The following is a 27,794-nucleotide window of genomic DNA, read 5'->3' as shown; positions in this document are numbered from 1 at the left end:
ACTAAGCAAGTGCATTGGTCTGCCTCCCCCCTGCCTGACTAACTTAATAGTTCGGTCTGGTCAGGGTTCAGTGGCAGGTCACAGGTGCCAGTTAGTTAAAGCCATTGCGTTCTTTCTGCGACCTTATGGGTTCCCATGCTTTTTTTACTTGCTATATAATCCAGACCTCCTTTCCTCCTCAATCATTCGAGAGTAATTGAACTGGTTTGTTGTTTCTTTCTTTTGAAGAAAAGTAAAAGAGTCTGAAGTGAATTGAAGTCCATTGGTGTTGTCAGTGCAGTGGTGGTAGTATGTTAAATATATTACTGAGAGGAGAGTTTAGCCTCTTTATTTAATGCTTTTGCTTTGACACTTCATACTTTACAGGTTATTGTGAATATATTTAAGTTGACAATTGAACTATGGCCAAAAAGAGATGTCTAAAGTGACAGTTTGTGATCTAGAAGAGATGAGACATTCAGGAAGTTATATATTAGAGTTTAAGGTGTCAGAGGAGTCTGGGGAGAGGAATAAGTAAAGTTAAAATATAACCAATACTTGAGCTGACAAGTCATGTGCCTTCACATGGGTTTTGCGTATCTGGTAATGAATATAAAAATAGCACATATGCTGAATGTGCATGTTCTGCATCATACATTACAGTTTTTGAACATATAGTCACTTTTAAGGTCCATACTCATTGCTGACCCTTGTTATCTTTCCTCTAGGGATAGAGCATTGGGTAAAATCTGGGTAAAACTGGTTAAGTTTGTAAAGGCTCTTGAGATGTTAGCCTAGCAATCTCCTGTGAACTTATGAACCTATGATGCGTAATATACAGTTTTAACTTCAGAAACTACATAAACTTAGAGTTGCAATATAGTAGACTAGAAAATACGTTGCTGTATTTCTGCAGTGAATTTGAAGCTATCATCAATTTCTCTGCCTGAGGCCGTGTGTGTCGCCTCACAGCAAGAGGTTCTCTGGTTCGATTCGGTTGGGTGGTGGGCTGGCAACTCGACACAGTAAAAATTCACTGCCAGTCATTAGCGGACCGGAGTTCCGCTGTGACTACCCCTAACCGGGAAAAGCCAAAAGACAGTTTATCAATTTCATTGCCTCATTCTCTGTTACTGTTTTAGAAGCTAATGTGCCATAGAGGAGCAGCCGGTGTCTAACCAAATCACACCTTGCCATCTGCACTCATTCCAGGTTAGTCTGAACCCAGATGGCCCAGATTTCTACAAAACAATAACGACTTTAAAAGACCAATACATCCTGTCACCATCATTTTTTACTTTTCTTCTTGCAAGGTTTCTCCTTTATTGTGAGTATGCATTTCATTTCTCGTGGTTTGTTTGAACATATCTTTTTAATGTATACTTGATTAGTAATCCTCATATTTTTGACCCTATGAAGGTGGTAGAGGCTATCTTTGATTTTTAGGATTGCTGCATGTTTACATCTGCAAGCATTTTTGTAGTGGTTTTAATAGATGCAGTCTATCCAGATATTGCCAACTATTTTAATTTTAGCAGTTCTGCAAAAGAATTTAGATGTCTCTTTCACCACCCCCCCAAAAAAAAAAACTCAAGGAATAATATGTAGGTTACATGTGTAGGATGGAGGAGAGGTGACTACTGTTTCACTTATTTACTTAATATCTCCTCAGTGTCCTGCAGCTAACCATCTTCTAAACACCTGTGAAAGACATACATAAAATGACACTGTGCACATAGATTTAGTTAATTAAAATAGAAAGCATGCCTTTTACACAAAAGCTGTCTGATAAAACATTGACATGGCTTGAACCGTTGCTGTAAGTATGTTTGTGTGCTTGAAGTGGCCTTTGTCATTTAGGGAGCTGTGTTCATGTCCTGATACTGCAAGAGGCTGATTAGACATTTTGAACACGCAGTCAGTAGCTGCAATCCTGGTGCTGCTACGGAGTACCTCGGTCCTGTTCATTGAAGAGGACTATTCGGCTGCCTTTTATTCACTTGGAAGAGCTGATAAGATTAGCATATTTTAACCTGAAAAGCACATCTCCAAGATGTATGGCCTGAGTTTTGGCCTCAAATGCAAATTCAAGCTGCAGTGTCACCAGAAAGAGAACAGGGTGTGCAATATCTTGGGTCACATTTTCTCTTTGCCTAAAAGGGAACCCAGATTTCGTTTTCTGACAAAGTGATAGCTAAATATAAAAAAGCCTGTGGTCAGCAACTTAAATGATCATCATTCTCTAATAACATCCACCCCCCCAAAAAAAAATCAAAAGACAATTTTCTAGTTCAAACAGCAGTCTCTTAGCATTGAATTATATATCAACTTTGCTGGAGCTTACTCAGTGTCCAGTTGCTGGCTGCATTATCTTATTGCAGGCAGTTGCAGCCTCTGCAGCCAGTATTTTATCAATTTTATCTTCTGTTTTTTTGTTTGGACTTTGGTAACAGGGCAGGAAAGGCACTGGGTGAGGGTTTTGGCTCTAATTCAGACAGTGAAGTAGTCTTTGGGGAAACATTTTCATTTCAGTGCTTGTACATACATAAAAAAGTACTGAAGAGTGGGGAAAATTTTTAATGTTTGTGCTTGTGCATACTATACATTGACAAAGTACGTAAAGGATCCTTGGGGGAAAGTATTCATTTTGATGTAATTTTGTTTTTACTTATACTGGAAACGTCATTGGGGAAAATGCTTTATTTGTGTGCTTGTGCATACATAGGAAAGTAATTAAGGGAACCTTGGGGGAAATGATTCATGTTGATGTCATTTGGTAGTGCTTGTGCATACATGGACAGACTTCTGAGAGGGTTGTTAGGGGAAATGTTTCATTTTTGGTGCTTGTGCATACATGGACAAACCCGACTGAAGGGGTCATTGGAGAAAATGTTTCATTTTATTGCTTGTGCTTATATAGACAAGGTAATGAAGGGGTCGTTGGTAAAAATGTTTAATGTTAGTGCTTGTGCATACATGGACAAAGTACACAAGGGATCCCTGGGGGAAATTATTCATTTTGATATCATTTGGTGCTTACTATGCATACAAACACACTACTGAAGACGTCGTTGGGGAAAATGCTTTATTTTTGTGCTTGTGTATTCATTGAAAATTAATTAAGGGAACCTTGGGGAAATGATTCATTTTTATGTAATTTTGTTTTTACACATACAAACACACTACTGAAGATGTCGTTGGGGAAAATGCTTTATTTTTGTGCTTGTGCATAAATGGAAAGGTAATTAAGGGAACCTTGGGGAAATGATTAATTTTGCTGTCATTTGGGGGTACTTGTGCATACATTGACAGACTTCTGAGAGGAGTATTAGGGGAAATGTTTCATTTTGGTGCTTGCGCATACATGGACAAACCTGACTGAAGTGGTCATTGGAGAAAATGTTTCATTTTATTGCTTGTGCTTTTATAGACAAAGTAATGAAGGGGTTGTTGGGAAAAATGTTTAATTTTTGTGCTTGTGCATACATGAACAAAGTACACAAGGGATCCTTGGGGGAAATGATTCATTTTGATATAATTTTGTGCTTACCATGCATACAAAGAGACTGCTGAAGACGTTGTTGGGGAATATGATTTATTTTTGTGCTTATGCATACATGGACAAACCTGACGTAAGGGGTCATTGGAGAAAATGTTTAATTTTTGTGCTTTTACATGCACGGACAAAGTAATTAAGGGAGCCTTGGGGAAATTATTAATTTTGATGTCATTTGGTGGTGCGTGTGCATACATGGGCAGACTTCTGAGAAGGTTGTTAGGGGAAATGTTTCATTTTGGTGCTTGTGCATACATGGACAAACCTGACTGGGTCACTGGAGAAAAGGTTTAATTTTACCACTTGTGCATACATAGACAAAGTATTGAAGGGGTCATTGGGGAAATTTTTAATTTTTGTGCTTGTACATAAGATGGGACATTGTTTGTCTGTTTCTGATCACAGTCCTAGCAGCCCACTGTATACTTTATTACGAAGTAGGAAACACACAAGCTTTAGCAGTACTACATCTTGCATATTTACAGCTGCACAATATAAAGTGTATGGTATGTTGTCAGTACTATGGTCAGAAATAGATCCGTTGCATCTCTGTTTACAAAGCTATTGCACTTCTCTGTATGCAGATCAAATACTTTTGCCAGCTAATTCCTCTCCACTGATAGGTTGTACAGAAGAGAGTAAAGTACTTCAGAATGGCATGCTTGATTTAACAGTACTGCCATTACTTCTTTAACATATGCCAACTCATATCAACACAGGTTGGCTTAATTTCTAATTCTGTTAAGAAATGTATGTGCAATTATACTTAATCAAAGTTAGCTTGCATCATGCTGATGCTCCTGTAATGATAATAAATACCTTTAAAAAATCTGCCCTTTTTAATTCACTAAGTGGCCCTCTTGCCCTCTGCTCCCCCCCCCCCCCCCGTCCAGTCTTCAACGACTTCCAGCACCTATGTCAGTTATAGGCATTTATGTGGTAAACTATATTTAGATTACAGGGCTTTTCCATGCTGAGGAATTTTATTTGCTTACAGGTTAGTGAATTGTAACAGACTAAATGTGCCTCAAGGGGCAGAGATTACACTTTTACTAGGTGCAGAATTTCACTAAGGTCAAAGTATATTTCCTACTCTATGGTTAGTTTATGAAACAGGTTGCTTATATATATATATATATATATATATATATATATATATATATATATATAAAATATATATATATATATATATACACACACACACACACACACACACACACACACACACACCAAATTGAGCCCATAATATATTTTTAAAAATACTGACAATTGGATGGGGCATATAGTTTATTCAATAACACTGGAGTCTGCATTTTACTTATCCTTTCAGCCCTCATACAGTAATCTTGAACAGCGAACTATAACTTCATTTTAGGAAGAATGTAGACTTATGCTAAAATAAACTTATTTTCCTGCCAGTATCCCTCCATTGCCATAAATCTTCAATTATTATTTTTTTCTCCTTCTGTCATAATTGGAGATCCACTTCCTGTCCATACAACACCACCCCCTTTCCTTTGTCTATGATATTCTGCCAAATATCCATATTGAAATCCACTCTTTATTAAACTTGTATGTTAATTTCTATTCATGTCAGTTTGCACCCTTCATTTCTTAATATAGTTCAATATTCTTTGATGCTTTTTTGCTTGTAAAAGGCATTTGCATTCCATGTTAAGATTTACAATTTAACCATTCTGTCATTTTAAAGCAACAGTCACTTGTGCGTGTCACTTCCATTTCCTGTCTACTAGCAGCGTGTGTATGCCTTACAATACTTGACTAATAAAACTTTTAAACACCTGTCATTTCACTCCTGTTTGAACTTGTGTTCATATGTTTCCAAAAAAGTCACATCATTGTATCCCCTTCTACCTTTAACATAAAGAATGTATGTGCAAAGTTAGCATGTTCCCCACTTGAAGGTTTAGCTTCAAATTGGTGGCAACTTGCACTGGCAATTTCTAACTTAGAAGTAGAAATCGCCATACTGAAGCATATATTGCCATCTCTTGCATCTAAATCTCTTACAATTTATTTATTTATTTAACATTTGTGTACTGAAGGCCCGTTAGGAAAAGCTCCAAAAGACAAACATTCAAGAATATAGCAATAAGTAAAATACATTAAATTATGTGATAATACTGTAAAGCATGAGTCTTATGTTTAATGTAAAAACACACCAAAAAGCATGTATTAAGTTTAAATAATCTGATTGGGGTGTTTTTAGGATTTGGGAGAAATTAGCAGGTATCTTATCACTTTAGAATCACAGTGGGCAAAGACGTTGGGTATGGCTATAGTCAAAAATTTTGCATTTGTACGGTACTGATGAGTGAGTGTTCGATGGATAGAGAAATGTGAGGTGTAGCTAAAATAACAATGAGGAGGAAGGAGCTCAGTTGAGGTAGAGAGATTGCAGGTAAAACAGTTAAGTATAGGTGAACTAGGAGGGTGCTGTGTATAGAAAAATGAAGTAGAAGTCAGATTAACCTGGAGTAGTGCAGGTGCATAGCCATGATTTAGTTAGATATTGTTTTAGTGGAGCTATGAAGACTGCTAATCTGGGAATTGCTATAGTAGCTTGGGGGGAGAGAATTCCATACTTTAGCTACAGAGTATGAGTAGTAACTGTGTCCTGGCTTGTTTGAGTGTTTAGAGATTAATATTTTTTTGTCTTTGGGTCTTATGTTTCTGTTTGGTTGGTAGGATTTGGCTGGATTGCTTAGTGCTGGGCATGCAGAGGCCTTGTAGATTATCTTGTGTGTAAAAAATCATTGTAAGAGATCACAGCTGGTGTTTTGGCAGTTATCTTGCATGGTTCACTTTGTTTAATTTTTTAACCTGTTTAACTTGAAGTTAAGAAGACAATGTCCTTGACTTACTCCACATTCCACAGGTTAGCGCTTTCACGTGTACATGTATTCATTTTGTGTGTGTCTTTCTTTAAATATTAATTAGATCACCTGATCAGTAATGCTGCTATATATACCTACTCAGCAACAGCTCCTCGTGGTCCTACAGAGTGGTGCTAGCAGCAGTGAAACGAAAAGAGTGACTGCTTCCAAGATTTAAGTATATTTTACTGCTATTACCTGTGCGACCGTCTTTCCTCGCTGAAAAGCGAGTTTAATTTGCTCTTTTGCCTGTTTTAAGCTTGTTTTTTGTGATTTCCAATACCTGCACTTTTAAAGGGTTTTTTGTTTGAATTTAACTGTTGAGGCTGCTCACTTAAGTGCGCTAGCCTGTGTTAAGAATTTACTGTACTTTTTCTGCTGTTTGTTATGCTAAAAAAGAAAAAAACAAAAAAAAAAATCCTTGTTTCCCGCCTTTCCTGGCCTAGAATAGTCCCTAATACAGGCATTGCTGTATTCTGGACTTTAGAATAGTTCCTGTGTTGCCCATTTCCTTACTTGGAAAGAAGGAAGCTTCTTTGTTCACCAGTGGGAGTGGGGAGCTTTGAGCAGCCTATCTGTCCCTGGAGGAGTGACCTCAGCACAAGAATCTTGTAGTTTATTGGCTGTTTTGGGCTAATTTCTATCTCTTTTAAGTTCCCTGTATAAAAACCTGCTTTGGCACAGTTTTTTGCTTGTTCCTACTCAGCAACAGCTCCTCGTGGTCCTGCAGAGTGGTGCTAGCAGCAGAGAAACGAAAAGAGTGACTGCTTCCAAGATTTAAGTATATTTTACTGCTATTACCTGTGCGACCATCTTTCCTCACCGAAAAGCAAGTTTAATTTGCTCTTTTGCCTGTTTTAAGCTTGTTTTTTGTGATTTCCAATACCTGCACTTTTAAAAGTTTGTTTGAATTTAACTGTTGAGGCTGCTCACTCAAGTGCGCTAGCCTGTGATAAGATTTTACTGTACTTTTTCTGCTGTTTGTTCTGCTAAAAAAGAAAAAAACAAAAAAAAAAATCATTGTTTCCCACCTTTCCTGACCTAGAATAGTCCCTAATACAGGCATTGCTGTATTCTGGACTTCAGAATAGTTCCTGTGTTGCCCATTTCCTTACTTGGATAGAAGGAAGCTTCTTTGTTTACCAGTGGGAGTGGGGAGCTTTGAGCAACCTATCTGTCCCTGGAGGAGTGACCTCAGCACAAGAATCTTGTAGTTTATAGGCTGTTTTGGGCTAATTTCTATCTCTTTTAAGTTCCCTGTATAAAAACCCGCTTTGGAGTGGTTTTGCGTGATTTTGCGCATAGCGCAGCATCGGGCAGCGCCTCTTAACCAGGCATAAACAATTCTCGGCTCCACAAAGTCTGCTCTTCACTTTTTCCCTTAGATCTGCTCTATACTCTCAAGTAAAGACCTATTCTCAACCTACAACCCAGCACTGCTCTTACAAACAATTATATAAGTTAGCACTAATAAACTAATAGCACTACCTCCTCATATACTCCCTTGGAGTACTCATCCCCATTTGTCTTTTTTGTCAGCCATAAAGGAGTTACTTATAATTTACCGGCATGTCCAAAGGTCAGTTGCTAGTTTCCTCTCCAGTCCAGCTGGTGAATCTGGGAATCCTGAGGCAATGTTACAACTGCCTCATGTACACAGACAACCCTCTCCTCCTCCCAACAAGTACTAATATATGCGAGAGATGCAACCATATAGCCAAACTTGAGGCTAAGCTCTCTCAATGCAGTACTGGCGCAGCCAGTCAGGAGGAGAAGGTAACCATACACACCACAAATCCAGTCACACATAGACCTACCACATCATCAAACCAAATACATAAACACACTAAAACATACTCGGAGGCTCTAAATTCAAATCTGCCTAAGCAGCAGAGACCTCCAAAGCAGACATCCAAGCAACCTCTACCACAAAACAAAAAAAGTGAAACACATACTTCACATAATCAGTGTGCCAAACAGTCACAGCCCTTAAGGCCAAACAACACACCTGATACACTTGTAATAAGTGACTCTATTGTCAGGCACACTGACGTCCCATTCACCAGGCTGAACAAGGAGAATGTCACGGTGAGCTGCCTGTCGGGCGCCAGGATCCGCCACATAACACAAGCACTCAGGTCACTCCAAAGCAAGTACAAATATGACTCTGTCATTGTCCATGCTGGTGTGAATGACCTGAGCCGTACCTCCCTGGACTACATGAAAAGAGACATAGAGGAGCTCTCAGATCATGTAGCCCAGACAGGTATGACCCTGACCTTGAGTAGCATCTTACCCTCACCAAAAATGATGCCACAGTATAAAGAAATAATGATCAATTTTAACATTTGGCTAAAGTTCTGGTGTCATTCAAAGGGGATCCAGTGTCTGTCAGCCTGGGATGACATGCTCGACAAGCCACGTTGCTTTGCTAGGGACGGCTTGCACCTGTCACCTCTGGGCTTTCGGATACTGGCAAAGGCTCTTGCCATCCCCATAGTGCCTTTTTTAGGCAATGCTCAAAAGACAAACCCACCTCCATAGACAACACAAGGAAAAATAAACTAAGGGTAATGCTACTCAACGCCAGAAGTCTAAACCTCAAAATGCAAGCACTTGAAGCTCTCCTCAGCATGGAGAATATCGATGTCTGTGCAGTAACTGAGACCTGTTTCAAGGCTCCTGAGAGCACCCCAGCACTACCAGGCTATACCTCATACCATGCTTTTCGGCCCCAAAACTCAGACCGAACCTCAAAAGGAGGGGGAGTATCCATATTCATCAAGGATACCCACACCTCCAGGTTAGTGGCACTGCACAAAGCATCGGAAACCATCCAAGTGCAACTAACAGTAGGCAAAACTGCCTTTCAGTTTGTACCCTGCTACAGACCACCATCCCAGACTCTGGAACCTCACGTGGCTTTCCTGAGAACACTGGAGAATATGAAGGTCTCTCCAGATACCTTTATATTGGGTGACTTCAACTACCCTAACATAGACTGGGAGCACTACTCAAGCCCCAACAACCTAGCCCAGAGGTTCTTAGAATTTATAAACTTAAATGCTATGGAACAACTGGTCACCACGCCTACAAGAGGGGAAAACATACTGGACCTGATCATCACAAACATGGGGACTCTATGCTCTGTACCAGAGGTACACCCCTCATTGGTAAGATCAGACCACAAATTAATCTTGCTGGACATCCACATCCCAACCCCACCACCACCCCAGAAAACCACAGTAAAAAATTTTTCCAAGGCTAATTTCACACTTCTCAAAACTGAGGTGAATTCACTCAAAGCCCCCGGGCCAGTGGAAACTACGGCCCAGACTGCAGAATCCTTTATAAATGCATTCTATGGACATCTTCAGGAATGCATGGATCATGCAATCCCAAATAAAACCAAGACCCAATCCTCCAAAGGCAAGCGTCCTGTCTAGTGGACCACTGCCATAAATAAGCTATACAACAAAAGGAGGAAGCTACTGCAGGATAGAGCAAAATCCCTCAATAAGAAACCATCACTGATCAGTACTAGCAAAAGACTACGGTCCCTCATAAAATCTTCCAAGGCTAGCTTCGAGAGAAAAATTGCACAAGACACTAAAGATAACCACAAGGCCTTCTTTAGTTATGTTAAAAACCTAGGTGGCAACTCCCAGATATGTTCGGAGTTAGTCCAAAATGACAAAAAATACACTGAACCCACAGACATTGCCAACATCCTGGCTGATAGGTTCAGTGCAAATCCCCCCCTTCCCCCCCAAAAGAGAAATATCTATCCCAGCAGAGAGTTGTCCCCCTCTCATCTCAGTTGCTCAGGTGGGAGCTGCCCTCTCCAAAGCAAAAAACACAGCATCAGTGGGACCGGACAGTGTCCCGGGCTGCATCCTACAGGAGCTCCAAGAAGAGCTAAAACCTCATATTAGGTTACTGTTCAATCTCAGCCTTACTACAGGATATGTACCCAAGGAATGGCGTAGAGCAACAGTGGTCCCACTCCACAAAGGTGGAGCCTAAACAGACCCTGGAAACTATCGCCCCATAAGCCTGACTAGCCTGGTCTGCAAAGCTATGGAGTGGATCATCATGGAACTCATAAACAAAGACATTGGGGAATTACAGACACTAGATCCTACACAATTCGGCTTTGTTAAAGGCAGAACCTGCCTCTTGAACCTGGTAGACTTTTTTGAAACAGTCACCAAGGCCATAGATGAAGGGAAGGTAGTCCACACAGCCTACCTGGACCTTGCAAAAGCCTTTGACATCATACCCCACTCTGGCATCATAGATAAGCTCTCCAGCCTAAATATTAACCCCTATGTCATAAGATGAGTTGCAAACTGGCTCAAGGACAGAACCCACATGGTCAAATTGTGGGATCCATATCAAACTCTAAACCTGTTACAAGTGGCGTCCCACAGGGCTCAGTCCTGGGACCACTCTTGTTCAGTATATATTTTTCAGAGGTACAGGCCAACACGGGAGGACTTTGGCTGACCAAGTTCGCAGATGACTGCAAACTGGGTGCCATAATCGACTCTCCAGCTAACACAGGCATCCTCCAAAAGGGTCTCACAGAGACGGACAACTGGTGCCAAAGCCATGGCCTAAAATGAAATGCCAAGAAGTGTATAGTCATCCCCTTTGGGAAAAACAAAGTGCCCACAAACTACCACATAGGCGGAAATCCATTAAGTACGGAGGAAGTAATTAGGGACCTGGGAACCCAAGTTGATAGTAATCTCTCCTTTGACAACCACATTGCCAAAGTGGTTAGAAAGACCTTCTACATAGCCCACCTTATCATGAAAGGGTTCACATCTAGATCAAGGGAGGTCATTGTGCCCCTTTACTCATCCCTCATCAGACCCATAATTGAATGCAATGCCCCATTTGGGATGTACCTTACCTGACACCTGCAGCAACTGGAAAGACCACAAAAGTACCTCACCAAGAGGATCAAGGGTCTCAAACAGATGACCTATGCTGCCAGGTTAAAGAAACTCCAGCTCTACTCAGTTGCATACCACCTGCTTAGAGGCGATCTGTGCCTGACGTATAAAGCCATGTCCAACCCAGAATTAATGGACATGCTCCACCTCAAAAAATCCAAATCCACTAGAGCTACGCGCTCAAGGGACTTGAATCTCAACCCAGAAATTAATAGGACATGCTGGAGAGACAGATTTGTGACCCAGAGGCTCCCAGCACTCTGGAATAGAATCCCAGTCCATATTAGGCAGAGCCCCTCACTGACTCTCTTCAAGAGAAATCTTGACGAGTGGATGGGAGATCGTAGGTTTACCCCGGGGATCACTTCTGTGTCACTACTAGACAGAGGCACAGTAAACTAACCTAAAAAGGGCACAGTAAAACCCATATTTAAGGGGTGGCGAAAGCCAAACACACTCTGGCTAGGCTGATAAATGCCCTAAGGCATATAGCCTAGTATCAACCTATGAACCTATACAAATGCTCTTATACGTTTAAATTGTCTGATGAAGCAACCTGAGAGTCGTGAAAGTGCTAACCTTTTTATCTCTCTCTATTTTTTACGTATTAAAGTTTCTTGCCTTGTAAGTTGTTTTGCAGTTTATTCCTCTAAATCAATACAGTTGTGTTTGCCATCATGTATGCTTCAAAATAAAACATTCTGATACCTTGTATGTGGCATGGTTTGGAATTATTAATGCAAATATGAACAAGCAATATTTGCCTAGAGGTGCAATAGGAGGTAACTTTAGAAACGCCTGGAGGCGTCACTTGGTTGTAATTAGTTACAAAGAGAAGGGCTATATTAGCGCACTCTCTCTTGCACTCCCCCTTGTTGTAAAAGGTTAAGAAGCAGAGTTCCTTTTAAGTGTGCTACCCCCACCCATACATCTATCACTTTAAAATGGACACAGCTCTCAAAATGCTGCCCCCCACCAAGCACTTAAATGTAGATAATATTTTCAGTTGTTCTCCCTAAAACTATTAAAAATATTATTTTCAGGTTAACAATATTGTATCTGTAGTTGAAGGTATTCATTTAGATATAGTATGACCTGAAAAAAGTCCACATTAATATGCTCAGAAAAAAATGTACTTGGAGTACAAAGAGCATGTCTGCCTACAAGGTGGACTTGGTTTTAGATCATCTGGGGTAGGAGCTGTGCTGAGTCCCTTATTTTTGAAGTCTCCTTTGACTGAAGTAGCTTATTTAGCTAGGGCCTGCAGTTCTGTACAGTGTCTTATGGAGCAGGAACCAGTCTGCTTCCACATTGGAGAGGTTAGCTTTTCTGCCTGTTGCATTCTCACTCATCTGTTTGAAAAAAAAAGGAATCAGATGCACAGCTGACAAGGGGACAAACAATTCCAAATAACTTTTCCCTGTTTTCAAACAGCTTCCTTGCTAAAGTCATTGTCTTTCCTACTTTGCTGGGTGCCAGTAAGGTTTTGTCAGATCAACAGTGGGGGACAGTGCCTCCCCTTTGTTCTCAGGGAATCTTTTTCCTTAATTGAGAGGGATTTAAGCTAAATATTCCTTTGCACCAATGCATTCATGGGTTCCCTATCTCCTGCTGTTCCTGTAATGAGCACTTAGCAGCAAGGAGAAGCAAGAATATAGTCTTCCCAGTCCTGGGCCTGAGATGGGATTTTATGTTAAGAGTGGCTTCCTGTCTGCCTGACCATAGACTGTTTCTGTCTTCAGAAATCCTCCAAGCTGTTCCTATTCTCTCTCTCTTCTGAGGGCCACCCTTTGTTGTTCTTAATGGGAGTCCTAGGGGAATTGCCTTGGCATATCATTCCAGATTCCCTTTATGTGGGTTTCCCTGGTAGACAGTATTATGTGGCATATCATTACCCTTCTGATTCATGATTCCCAATCATGCTTAGCAAGAATCTCTCTGTATGGGTATCTTGTAGTAGATCTCGTTGACGAGTAAAATAAAAACCCAGCTCAGGGTTATCTGTAATTCTGCTTCTCTAAGCTGCTTTCTTCTTTCTAGGAGACCTTCCTTGCAATGTTTCATTGAATGGTGGTTGACTCCTTGAGTGGAGTTCATTCTGGTCTCTCCTACTGAACCCATTTGGTAGTTACCCCCTTCTGTTCTGTCACTGTGGCACCAGCAATTATGCAGAGGGCATTCTAACAGGGAAAAACCTTCCCTTTTGGTGGGGCACTTGTCTCAGTGGGGGAAGCTTCTCTACACTCAGTTGGATCTTTGGGCAAATTGAAGCCTGGGGCTTCTTCTTCAAACCCCCAGATCAGCTGATGGCAGGACATCTTTCCCTCCATTTGAGATTACCTTGTAATTGTACATGGCCCTTTCAGAAAGCATTAACATTTAGCTCTAAGAATAATTGCACTGGCTACCTGTAGTAAAACAAATGTATACACTGTTCTATTAAGTGCATTTAAAGTATTAAGGCTGCTAGGGAGGCTGCCATCTACTATTCCCTTCCCATAATTTCAAACTTTATTTTTCACTGACCTGCTTGCCATTGTACCTTTACATTTTGCATTTTCCACAGCAAAGAATGTTCAGACCACTCAAGATTAACTGCTTACTCCTGCATACAGCTTATCTCCATGTAAAAGTAGTCAGCAATGAATCTGTGTAAATTTCACTCAGAACAGAATGTACAACTGACTTCAGTATCAGACTTCTTGATTTCCAGTGAACATTAACTAATGAAAAAAGCTAATATTTTGCAGATGTAAGAAACTTAGCATTTTTCATGGCTTTCGTCATTTTGTCTTATTTTTAAAGCCTGCTTGCTTCCAAAAAACACTTGTTTATAGCTTAAGCCAAATATTAATTTAGATATTCACCCTTGTAAAAATAAGAGAAAATATCTTACTTCTACGTAAAAATATAATCAGTGCACTGTTCCACTCCACCCCTACCCCAGCAGCCCAAGATCACAGCATATTAGTATTAAACTTGCTTTTTTTCAAGCCTTCCTGTAATTGTACTGTAAAGCCTATATTTCTTAAAGTAAAATAATACTATTTACTTCAGTATCTTTAACATATATGGCAGTCACTGAAGACTCTTTCCCCATTTAAAATACCCCCGACTACACACTATGCAAAACTGCTTTATTATATATAAAATGCAGTTTATGTCATGAAATGTGTTATGCAAATGCTAATAAAAATTGTTTTACTTAGTTACTTTTTCCCTTTTAGTGTCCTTCTAAACATTAATGTCATAAACTTGGGAATATGCTTTACAGTCCACCCACAAGTTTAATAAAGTCAACAAAAGTCCATTCTTTTTCAGCTACTTTTTCTTGCAAAGCCATATTTCACAAATATTATTGATGTGTTATAGCCTTCAATGTGTTCACTAATCTTAGAGTGTTGTTAGACTTCTTTCTGTTTATCTCCAACACCAGACTCTGGCTGAAATCCACATTACTCCTGAGTCTCCTAGTTAAGCCATGTTTTTTTTTTCTCGCTCTGTACCATTTTCCTTTGGTACATTGGGCATGCTTTCACTGGCAAAGTCTCTCTATAAGCTTTATTGTCAGAAGAATGAAAGGCAGAGTCCTAGATCACTTTTTCTTGGATAAAGTTTTTTTCTTCATTAGATGGTTCTGCATCCAAAATACCTTTTGATCCTCCAGGAAAAAAATATTCTGAAATTAGCTGGATACAGCAGCTTGAACCTCACACCTGCCTCTCAACATTCTTTTATTGCTGGGATAAATTTGTTTCTCTTATAGGTTCATAGGAGATTACTAGGCTAATGGCCCAAGAGCCCTTACTAACTTATATTTCAACCAGAGCCTGGTGTTGGGAGATAAACAGAAGAATTTCCTAGTGTTCAATAGCTAGGTGAATGAAGTTCACAGAGGAATGAGCCTGTGCTATGGCATCTGTGATGGTCTCTGTACCCTGCGCCAGTAATCAAGGAGCCTCAATCCTTACCAATGACACTGGTGAAAGAAAGCCACTAAAAACAGGAATGGGTTTACACAATATTTAAGATGCAGCTCTCAGCATCAAACAGAGTTTCCCCAGGATTACACAGGGAACATGTGCCTGACCTGGGACTGGACTCTCTCTTTGTCCAGATCCCAAACAAGACTCACTTTAGGGCACTGTGTCGCAGTTCCAAGTAGCTGACACACCCACACCTGGGTATTTTTTATTTACACACACACACACACACACACACACACACACACACACACACACACACACACACACACACACACACACACATTCAGTCACCTGGGAAGGGCTGGCACAGATTTACTAGCTGTACCCCTTCTGCCCAGACTATAAGGTAACCATGCTGCCACCAGTCAGCCACTCTAAGTCTGTTACAAGGATATCCAATTATACTGAATAAAATCAATAATAATATAAATGGTAGAGTGTAACCAATGCAGCAAGGCTTTTCAGAGTGATCAAGGTGTCACTAAAATAAGCACAAGTACTCTCGACATTAAAAGTATCCTCTAAAAGACCAGCCACAATGAAAGGTATAAAATATTTAATAATAAATAATAACATAGAAAACATGAGAATACTAAATATCTATGTACAATAAACACCAGAGTTTCAATCACAGGAGAAATGAAAATAACAGACAGATTCACACACATGCAGCAAAACAATACTTAACTAATCTCACTGTATTTCCTAACCGTCTAAAGAATAACCATTCCCTAGCTAACTTAATCAATACAGCAAGGCAATACAGGATTCTGAGATGCTTATTTCCACAAGGCAAGGTGATGAGCTTCTAACTAGCTGACTGTGATAATTGTCATAGATCTTTAGATCAGGTTCCAAAGAAAACAAAACAAACTGCTGTGAGAGATCCATCCTCTCAGTGCTGGTTATAGATTGACATCACATTTGATCACCTGACTCTGGTACAATACACACAGAGAGCTTTGCTAAGATCTGTTGCAGTATCTGAAAGCTATAGAACAATTTCAAAAATTCTAATTTCTTTTCAGAATTCTCTGTTTAAACATATACAGTTAATCAATTGTAATAACATCTTGATACATTTTTAACACGAGCATCTGTAGAAAACAGTGTGATAGTCAAATGGCACAAAATTCTTTACAAAACTCCAGCTAGTAATGTTGGCATATGCTACAGTTGCACTGCCCTACTCTCGATTTCACAGATGGCAACACCTGACATTACGTCCCTCCCCTTTGAAGACTCAAGCTAGTTTTTCAAGTGACCCTGAAAAAATGTTGCTTGAGAGAAACGGGCCTATCTGGGAACACATTAATTATACCCTGTCTTGAGAGTCCATCTGCATTGGCATTGCTGACCCCACTATGGTGCTGTACTGTCATATCATATGCCTGCAACACTCAGCTCCACCTTAATAACTTGGCATTTTGCTGACTGACTATGTAGCCATGTTAAGGGATTGTGGTCTGTAACCATAGTGAATTTCCTTCCATACATATAAGGCTGAAGTTTCTGCAGTGCCCATACTATGGCTAGACATTCTTTTTCTCCATCTGCATAACATTCCTCCTTGGGTTGGAGTCAGTGGCTGAGATATACAACTGAGTGCTCTTCTCCCTCTGAGGAAACTTGGCTGAGTACAGCCTCCACCCCATGGTTTGAAGCATCTACCTGCACAACAAATTCTTTGCTGTAATCTGGACTAGCTAACACAAGTGGTCCTCCCAAAGCCCCTTTAAGCTTTTGGATTACCTGCTCACAGGCTAGGGTCTGCACTACCTTATCTGGCCTGTTTTTCCTTGTCAGGTCTGTGAGGGGATCAGCTATTGTACTATAACCGGGAACAAACATTCTATAGTACCCTGCTATGCCCAAGAATACCCTCATCTCTTTTTTTGTAACAGGGGCAGGCCACACCTGAATAGCTTCTACTTTGGCAGGCTCTGGCCTAGTGTTACCACTCCCCACTCTATTTCCCAGGTAGGACGTCTCTGCTATACCCATCTGACATTTACTGGTCTTAATGGTCAATCCTGCTCTTTGCAGTCTGTCCAGGACCTCCCTGACATGCTGAAAATTCATTATGTTAACACAGTACAAGTTGTGCTTCTCCCCCCTGCTTAGCAGGTTTACCATAGGCTCATAGGTTGCTACTAGGATATCGGCCCTAGGGCCTATATAAGCCTAGTCATAACAATTCCCCTGGATCTTTCTTCCCACAATATTTACTTCCCTGGACCCCTGTCTAGCGGGGCGACTGACATGATCCCCGAGGTGAATTTTCCTATCTCCAATCCAATCATCAAGGTTTCTTTTGAAGAGGGCCAAGGAGGTGCTCTGCTTGACATGTATGGGCAGTCTATTCCAGAGTATGGGGAGTCTCTGGGTCAGGAACCTATCCCTCCAGCATGTTTTGTTCATTGTGATGACAAGGTTTAGATTCCTGGAGCGTGTGGATCTGAGGGATTGGGATTTCTTTAAGTGAAGCATGTCCAACAGCTCAGGGTTTGACATGGCCTTGTATGTTAAGCAGAGGTCACCTCTGAGTAGACGATATGCCAAAGAGTATAGCTGGAGTTTTTTTTAGACGGTCAGCATATGGCATCTGCTTTAGGCCTGTGATTCTATTAGTGAGGTATTTCTGTGGCCTTTCCAGCTGTTGCAGATGTCTTGTAAGGCACATACCAAACGGGGCGTTATACTCTATAATGGGTCTAATGAGGGATGAGTACAGTAGGACAATGACCTCCTTTTTTCCGGATGAAAAGCCCTTAGTGATGAGGTGTGCCACATAGAAGGGTTTCCTGACTGTTGTGGAGAATATGGTTCTTGCAGGTGAGACCACTGTCCACCTGTGTCCCTAAGTCTCTCATCACACTTTTGATGTTTAGTGTACTGCCACCTATGTGGTAATTCATGGGTACATGGTTTATTCCAAAGGGGATAACTGTACATTTCTTGGCATTAAGCTTGAGCCCGTGGCTCTGGCACCAGGCATCTGTTTCTGTAAGGCCCATTTGTAGAATATCCACATCATTTGGGGATTCAGTAATGGCTCTCAGTTTGCAGTCATTTACGAACTTTCTTAGCCAGAGTCCCCTAGTGTTGGCCTGTACTTCAGAGAAGTAGATGCCAAACAAGAGTGGTCCCAGGACTGAACCCTGAGGTACTCCACTTGTCACTTGTCTGGAGCTGGATTTGGAGTCGGCTACTTTTACAGTCTGGGTTCTGTCAGTAAGCCATTTGGCAACCCATCGAGTGGCATAGGGATTTATGCCCAGCTTAGTAAGTTTATCTATGATTCCAGAGTGGTGGATGATGTCAAAGGCCTTGGTGAGATCCAGATAGGCTGTGTGGACTGCCTTACCCTCATCCACAGCTCTGGAGACTGATTCAAAGAAGTCAATCAAGTTCAGGAGACAAGATTGGCCCCTCATGAACCCAAACTGGGTGGGGTCCAGTGTTTGAAGGTTGCCAATGTCTTTGTTTATAAGCTCCATGATAATGCATTCCATGCCCTTGGAGATCAGGCTCGTTTGATGGGACGGTAGTTCCCGGGAACCAAGGTGGATCCCCCCTTGTGGAGTGGGATAACTGTAGCTGTGCGCCACTCAGTGGGCACGAAGCCTGAGGTGAGGCTATGATTAAACATGACACTTAGGTGAGGTGCCAGTTAATTTTGTAGTTCATGTAGTGCACAGCCCAGGATGTCATCTGGTCTCATGGATGCTGTATTCTTAGCTTTGGAGAGTGCAGTTTCTACCTGTGTGGCCGTGATTACCAGAATTTGGCAATGTTTGGTATTGAGATGGGCTCTTTAGGGGATCAGAGGGGGGTGAAGTTGGCACTAAATCGATCTGCCAGGATATTGGCAATATCCTTGGGATCAGTATATTTAATGTCATTCTGTTGTAGCTCAGAGCAGATCTGAGCATTGCCATTTAGATTCTTGACATAACTATAGAATGCCTTGTGGCTGTCTTTGGAATCTTTGTCAATTTTATTTTCATAACTAGCTTTTGAGGATTTTATGAGGGATCTCAGCTTCTTACTGAGGCTGGTGAGGGAGTTTTTTGCATCCTGGGATTTTCCTCTTTTCTGCAACAGTTTCTTCCTTCTGTTGTATAGTTTGTTTATAGCAGGGGACCACCAGATTGTCTTTCTTTTTTTGGAGGAGAGCATCTTGGTTCTATTTGGGATGGCACGATTCATGCACAAGTGGATGTGCTCATACAGTGCCTTAGTGTAGGATTCAGCAGTCCAACGTTCAGATCCCGTCTGCATGGGTGTCATGAAGTTTGTCACTTCTGGCTTTAGTAGCATGAAGTTGGCTTTGGAGAAGTTTTTTAATGGAGGTTTCCTTACTGGGGGGTGGGGGTGGGATGTGGATGTCAAGGGTGATTTGCTTATGGTCAGACCTGACCAATGAGGGGTGACCACTGGTGTGCAGTTTCTGTCTCCCATGTTGGTAATGACCAGGTCTAGGATATTGGAGCCCCTGGTGAGACAATGCATTAGTTGAACCAGGGTGTTGGAATTTATGAATTCCAAGAACCATTGGGAAAAGGTGTTGGTACCCGAGTAGTTTTCCCAGTTAATGGAAGGATAGTTGAAATCACCCAGTATTAGTGTGTTTGGTTGTATCTTAATATTTTCCAGTATGTTTAGAAAGGTGTAGCGAGAATCTTGGGGCATGGTGGGGGATCTGTAGCAAGCTACAATTTGGATTGCAGTCTTACCTAGTGTTAGTTGCACCAGGAGAATTTCAGATGCATTGTGTTGGGCAACTAGCCTGGAGGTGTGAATATCCTTGATGAATATGGACACTCCTCCACCTTTAATGTTTCGATCTTGGTTTTGTGTCCAAAAAGTGTGGTAAGAGTTGTAGCCTGGTATTGCAGGGGTGCTCTCTGGAGCCTTGAACCAGGTCTCAGTTACTGCACAGATATCAATGTTCTCCATTTTTAGCAGTGCCTCGAGAGAGTGCATTTTGAGGTTTAGACTTCTAGCATTGAGTAGCATTACCTTCAGAGTTTGCATGCTTGTATCTGTTATGGTGGTGATTTTGTCCTTTGAACCTTTCTTAAAAAAGGCACTATAGGGGTAGCAAGAGCTTTAGCCAGTAACCTAAATCCCAGGGGTGACAGGTGCAGACCATCTCTGGCAAAGCATCGGGGTTTGTCGATCATGTCTTTCCAGGCAGACAGATACTGGATCCCATTTGTATGACACCAGAAGCTTAGCCAGTTGTTGAAGTCAATCATTTTTGTCCTTATACTGTGGTATCATTCTCGGCGAAGGCAGGATGCTACTCAGGGCTAGGGTCATACCTGCCTGGGCCACATGATCTGAGAGCTCTTCCATGTCTCTTTTCATGTAGTCCAGGGAGGTACGTCTCAAGTCATTCACTCCAACATGGACAATGACAGAGTCGTATTTGTACTTGTTGTGGAGTGACTTCAGTGCATGCATTATGTGGCAGATCCTGGCACCCGACAGGCAACTGACTGCAATATTCTCCTTGTTCAGCCTGGTGAGTGGGACGTCAGTGTGCCTGACTATAGAGTCACATATGATTAAAGTGTTGGGTACATTGTCTTACCTTAGGGGCTGTTGTTGGGTGGCACACTGGTGTTGTGAGCTGTGTGTCACTTTGGTTGTGACTGGTGTTTGTTTGTGTTTCAGCTTTGGAGGTCCTTGTTGCTTGGGCAGGTTAATGTTAAGGGCCTCTGCATATGTGGGTTTAGTATTGCTATGTGTGGGTGTTGATGGTGTGGGTTTTGAAGGGCTATGAGTTGCTTGAGGTGTAGTGCAGGTGTTAACCTTCTCCTCTTGACTGTCTAGCATGATCTTGGCCAGAGAGAGCTTTGCTTCCATGTAATTAATATCACTGACTTTTCTTCCCACTTTGAAGGGTCCCTCAAAAGCTGCCTGCAGCTTATTGTGTCTGACAGGAATGAGCAGCATAACCTGCTGTCCCACAACATACTCCCAGGCTTGAGCATACTTGTTATATTAGACCTTTTTCTGCTGTTGGGCTGCTGCCAGGTTCTCCTGGGCTAAGCCCATGAGCTCTCTAAGCCTTGTCCTGAGGTTTAGGACATATGCCACAACAGACTCTTTGTGGGATTCACACTTATCATACCACTCATCACAAATCAGATCTAGAGGCCCCCTCACCTTATGCCCATACAGCAACTCAAAGTGTGAAAAACCTGTGGATTCCTGGGTACCTCTCTGTATGCAAACAGTAGGTGGGGCAAATATTTGTCCCACTCTCTCCTAAACTGGTATGCAAGTGCCTGTGGTGTGGTCTTTAGTGTAGAGTGTAACCTCTCCAAAAGACAATTAGTCTGGGGATGATAGCTGGTGGTCTTTAGGTGCTTCACCCCACAACTCTTCCACAGACAAGCCAGCAGGTCTGACATGAAATTGGCACCTCTGTCATTTAGTATTTCTCTCTGGAAACCTACCCTGCTGAAAATCTCTAACAAAACATTTTCCACCTTCTCTGCCTCAATGGAGGACAGAGCCATGTCCTCATGGTATTTAGTAACATAATTTACTACCACCAGAATATACGTCTTCCCTGTGGAACTTGGGGTACTCAGAAGGACCCACAATATCCATAGCTACCCTCTGAAATGGCTCTTCAATCACAGGCAAAGGCATCAATGGACCTTTGACATTTTCCCCTGCCTTGCCTATCTTTCGGCACTGTTCATGGGTCCTGCAGTACCCTGTTACATCCCTTGCAATCCTAGGCTAAATAGAAGTTCTGCATAATATGTCTCTTGGTATGCTTTATGCCCATATGACCTGAGAATGGTATGTCATCGGCTATGGTTAGAAGTACCAGACAGTAGGCTCTGGGCACTACCAACTGCTGTATTACCTCACCCTCTAGCCCTCCCTCAGGGGTCCACCCTCTGTTCAGTAGCCTCTTGTTCCAGTATACAGACTCCCTTTTTCCTTGCACATCAGGTTCCTTCTTAGCTACCTTCCTCCTTGTAAAATAGGGTCCAAAACCTGACCCTTCCCAGCTCCCTTTCCACATCAGGAAGCCTGGTATCTTCTGACAGCAGTGCCTCGCTATCAGCCTGGTACTACCACTCACCTCTGTCCTTGCAGTCACCCACACACACACTCATTCCTGGGAAAGGCTGGCACACATTTACTAGCTGCACCCCATCTGCTCAGACTATATGGTAACCACACTACCACTAGTCAGCCACTCTAAGGCACTTACAAGGGTATCCAGTTATACTGAGTAAAATAAATACTAATCTAAATGGTAGAGTGTAACCAAAGCAGCAAAGCTTTTTGGAGTGGCCAAGACATCACTAAAATGAACACAAGTACTCTCGAAATGTTAAAGGTATTCTCTAAATGACCGGTGACAATGAAAGGTATAAAAATATTTAATAATAAATAATAAAATAGAACACATGAGAATACTAAATATCGAAGTACAGTAAATATCAGAGTTTAAATCACAGGAGAAATAAAAATACCACAGTTGGACAGATTCGCACAGATGCAGAAAAACAATACTTAACTACTCTTGCTGTATTTCCTGACTGTCTAAAGAATAACTGTTTCCTAGCTAATTTAATTAATACAGCAAATCAAGATAAGATGCTTACTTCCACAAGGCAAGGTGATGAGCTTCTAACTAACTGAACTCAACTAGCTGACTATGGTAATTGTCATAGATCTTTATATCAGGTTCCAAAGAAAACAAAACAAAAACTGCTGTGCTAGATCCATCCTGTCATTGCTGGTTATAGAATGACATCACATTTGATTATCTGACTCTGGTACAATACACACTCAGAGCTTTGCTAAGATCTGTTGCAGTATCTGAAAGCTATAGAACAATTTCCAAAATGTCTACTCTTCCCTTCCAGAAAACTCTGTTTAAATGTATACACTTATCAGTTATAACAACACTGTTGATACATTTTTAACACAAGCATCTGTAGAACTGTGATAGTCAAATGACACAAAATTCTTTACAAAACTCCAGCTAACTAAGCTGGCATATGTTACACTTGCACTGGCCTACTCTCATTGACACAGATGGCAATACTTCACATCATCACAGCATCTAATACCAACTGCCTCCTTCCATGAGGGACATGGGCGTTACCCCAGGAGTAAACTTTTCCTTTGATCTAGGTTCCGCTTGAAGACGGTCATGGAAGAGTTTTTTCTTCCCATGAATAAGAAGTTTTTCCAGAGAAGGGGTAGTCTCTGAGAGACATATCTATCTGTCCAACATGATTTATTCATGTCGGAGGATAGGTTATGATCCCTGGAACAAATGACCCTCATACAGTCTGATTTAAAAATGTGTAACATTTCCATCAGGGCCGGATCAGAGACCACCCTGCAGGCCAGACACAGATCACCCCTCAGTAGTCTGTAGGGGACAGAATACAGAGATAAGGTTTCAATCCTTCCACTTTGGACTTGTTTTTATACCCTATATCTTCCTGGTGAGGAACCTCTGGGGTCGCTCCAGCTGTTGCCGATGTCTAGTGAGGTACATGCAAAAAGGTGCATTGTACTCAATTACTGGTCTGATGAGGGCTGAGTACAATGGAACTATAATGTCCTTTCATCTGTGTCGCTCATCTCTCTCTCTCACATAAATGATAAGCAGGCAGGGTATTTCGTTTAGATGCTTTAATGCATAGAAACACATCAGGATGGATAGCAGCATCATAAAATATGAACAAATTAGTTAACAGACAGACCTTACATACATGCTTGCATCTCAGCAGCTTACCACAAAATGGCAGTCTAGCTTGCACGTGCTCAGTATTTATACACTTGTGCAAGCCCTTGGATAGCTTCTTAAAGGTATACGCACACATTGATCTACAATCTGGATGCCTTGTTGTTACTTATGAGTTATGTCATGTAGAATGTTCATACCTGATTGTGAGACACAATCTGAGAGCTCAATCATATCTCTCTTCATTTAGTCCAGGGAGCTATGTCTCAGGTCATTCACATTGACTAAGACAGAGTCATACTAGTACTTGTGGCTGAGTGACCTAAGTGCTTGTGTGATCTGATGGATCCTGAGACCTTAGAGACAGATAACCGTAACCTTCTCCTTATCCAGGCTGGTGAGGGGACATCCATGTGTCTCTCTATGGAGTCTCCTATGACCAGTATATTAGGTTTTGTGGTGTTTTGCCTTATGGGCTTGTTTGTTGAGACACTGGTGTGTGTATTATTGTGTGTTGTGGTGGTTGTTTGCTTTGTTGTATGTATATGTGGGTTCTGAAGGCAGAATTTGTGACTCCTCCAAGCTTTAGGTCTAGGTCCTCTGCTGTTTTCTATCTTCATCAACAGTCTTCATACTGCCATCCCTGAGGCAACCTGCGTTCAATATGCAGACGATTCTACCCTGATCTGTATGGCCTCCTCCCCTTTAGACCTGCAAACCTTAACACAAAACACATTTAACACAGTTGAAAATTGGCTCTCTAATCACCTTCTGTTGTTAAATCCTAACAAAACTAAACTGCTCCTCTTTACCCCCACCACAAGATCCACCCCATTTTCCTTCTCCATGACATCCAGCAACAGTACCTCTATCTTTCCAGATGACCATACTAAGCTTTTGGGAGTAATAGTGGATATCAGTGAAACTATAAAAACCATTAATAAGAAGCTTGTCTCATTATATAGAAGCAAACCTTTTCTAACTCCATTAGCTAGGACTGCAACCGCCCGCTCACGCCTACTCTCTACCCTCCTATATGCCTCCCCCATACTCTCAAATTTGAGCAAAACTGAACTTAGTAAGCTCCTTCACTCTTACAACCATATTGCCAGATTTGCCATAGGCTCAACATATAGGACACATCACTGTCAAAACCTCAGTCTTCTCGGATGGCTAGAACTGCCTAGCCTACTTCTGTTCAATCAACTTATAGTAGCACACAAAATTCTGTACCACCCTGAAAATACTCTGTCACTCAAAAATATCATAAAGCCATACAGTAATTCAAGGCAACTACGATCATCCAATAAACTGTTGGTCCAAATCCACAAAGCCATTAACTCAGCTGGCGACTCCCTATTTGCCAACATCATTGGTAAAACTTGGAATTCACTTCCATCTAACCTTACACTTGAACCTTCTTTAAGTCTCTTCAAAAAAGGCCTCAAACAGTATTTTAAAGAGCACTGGCTTTGTCCCTGTACTAACCCTGATTAATCACTACTTATTCAATGCCTTATTTAAATTAATATTGTACGCATCTCTTGCTCATAATAGCTTCCTGCAACCTGTTGTTTTTGTATACTATTACACACTGTCTATAGTGTGAGAACCTACTAGAGGGCCTTGTAAATATGTTTGACTCATATCTGTTATGTTCTGTCTGTGTTATCTGGAGCTTTTCTCCCTGGGCCGCCACTGAAAATGGACATATATCCAGTCGGACTATCCCGGTCAACAAATGTAAAATAAATAAATACATTTTAGATAAGTTACTAGTGAATACCTCCACATATGTTGGCTTGTGTGTCAAATCCTTATTTAGTGTGGGAAGTGCATGTGTGCGCGCGTATGTATGTGCTGACCACCTGTGTTGTACTTAATTTGTCTGTTTGTGAGAGTTTTGCTTCCATTTTCATTCATTGTTTTAAGATTAAGTGGTTGTCAGTATACATGAGACAATTGCTACATTGCCTCAGGATGCCCATATCTTTTAGACTGGCCACAGAGATGATAGGAAACTGCTCATCCATGATATTAGGTTCTTACTGTGGGTTTTATCAGGGAAATAAATGGTAGCACAGAGTCTGAGGGGGAACTATACTTGTGTAGTCTCAAGTTAACCAACAAAATTATGCTGCTCAGCGCACAGCATAGTTATTCCTAGAGCAGCAGGGGTCTGGGTATGGTTTCAGTCATAGTTGTTCTAGGGAAATTTTATCTTCAAAGTGTTTGCATGTATACAGCATAATGTTAACTGCTGCTATGCAGAGAGCAAACTGGATTTAAGCTAACTACCAATCAGGAAAGCATACAATAAGCCTTCCACCAGCAATCTGCAAGTCAGATAGGTTTAGATCAGCAGACATCTGTCACAAGAGTACAGAAAAAATCCTTCTTAATGTAAAATGACTGATTTGGAGCCCAAGTGTAAGAAGACCACACAATTTGGATGCAACAGCCCTGAAACTATCTGATACTATGTATTATGTACTAGAACAGTACATTTTTTATTTAAACTGCAGCAAATACAATAAATATCACAGGAAACTAATAAAATGCAGTAATAATTATCAGTAGAAGTACAACACAATACTTATTTTCTTCTTTTTTAGCAGAGGATTGTCTTATATGTAAGCAGATTCACTAGAACTCTCTGGTGCCCAACTAAACATAGGCAAAATCCCCTACCATATCTGGTGTCCCAGAGAATGGGTAGTCTCTGAGAGATGTATATATCTCTCTAACATGATTTATTGGTGTACAGTAAGTAATCATTTTCCACAAACACTCTACTATAAATTGTTAATACATTTCCCTTCTACCATAGTTTTGCCAGGATCATTTCTGCTGGTATGACTGCATTGCATTTTTATTAATACAGGTCTTGTCTGCTTTCTCATGGCCAGGTTTGGAGCAGACACTTGATTATCTAATCCTGCTTTGGAATACCAGTACAGCTGCTTATTTGTGTGTTCATAAAATTACTACAGTTTCTTCCTTCCACTTTCTCATGTGCAACAGAAAATCTCAGGTTTTCTCTCTCTGCTTGTCTTCTAACTGTACCATTTTTTTGAAACAGCTCTTCTTGAGAAGTATTGTACTTAGCCAGCATTTTCTTCATTTCAACCTCAGATTTTTGCATTTTTGGCACTTCATTTGAATAGCTAGTTAAAGCTTCTTCTATTGTTTTCCGTCCTTTTTTATTTGAGTTGATATACTCCTTCAGAGTTTCATTTATTTTAATCATATCTGGCTACATTTGATTTATTTTTCCTGTAAATTACTTGAAGACCTCTCTTGTACCAAAGCTGAAGCTTAAACTGATATTTGCTGAACAGCTGCAGGATTCTTCCCAGACAGTGTTTTCTGTTCACCTTTTCTTGTTGATTTTCTTTCAGATTCTCTAAATTTCTTCTTTGCTGGCATCCATGCATTGTACTTACAAGCCAGTAACTGAATTTTACTCAAGCTGACAAAATTACTGGCTCTTATTTCTCAGTTTCTTTTCACACTTGGAGATATGAAATTAAGCTATTGGTCAGTGTGTAGCCATCTTGGAAGTCTACGTAGATGGCATGGCTTTGATAAGATTAAAGGATAGATGCATTTTATGGGACTGGAGGGAGCATTCCACTCTATTTCTTGAGTGGGACAGTTTTACCTGAG

The sequence above is a fragment of the Protopterus annectens genome, chromosome 1.part1 (genome assembly GCF_019279795.1).
Source record: "Protopterus annectens isolate FY-2018-M chromosome 1.part1, PAN1.0, whole genome shotgun sequence".
NCBI classification, from domain to species: domain Eukaryota; kingdom Metazoa; phylum Chordata; order Ceratodontiformes; family Protopteridae; genus Protopterus; species Protopterus annectens.
The sequence above is the reverse complement of the archived record's forward strand: the minus strand, read 5'-3'. Positions refer to the sequence as shown.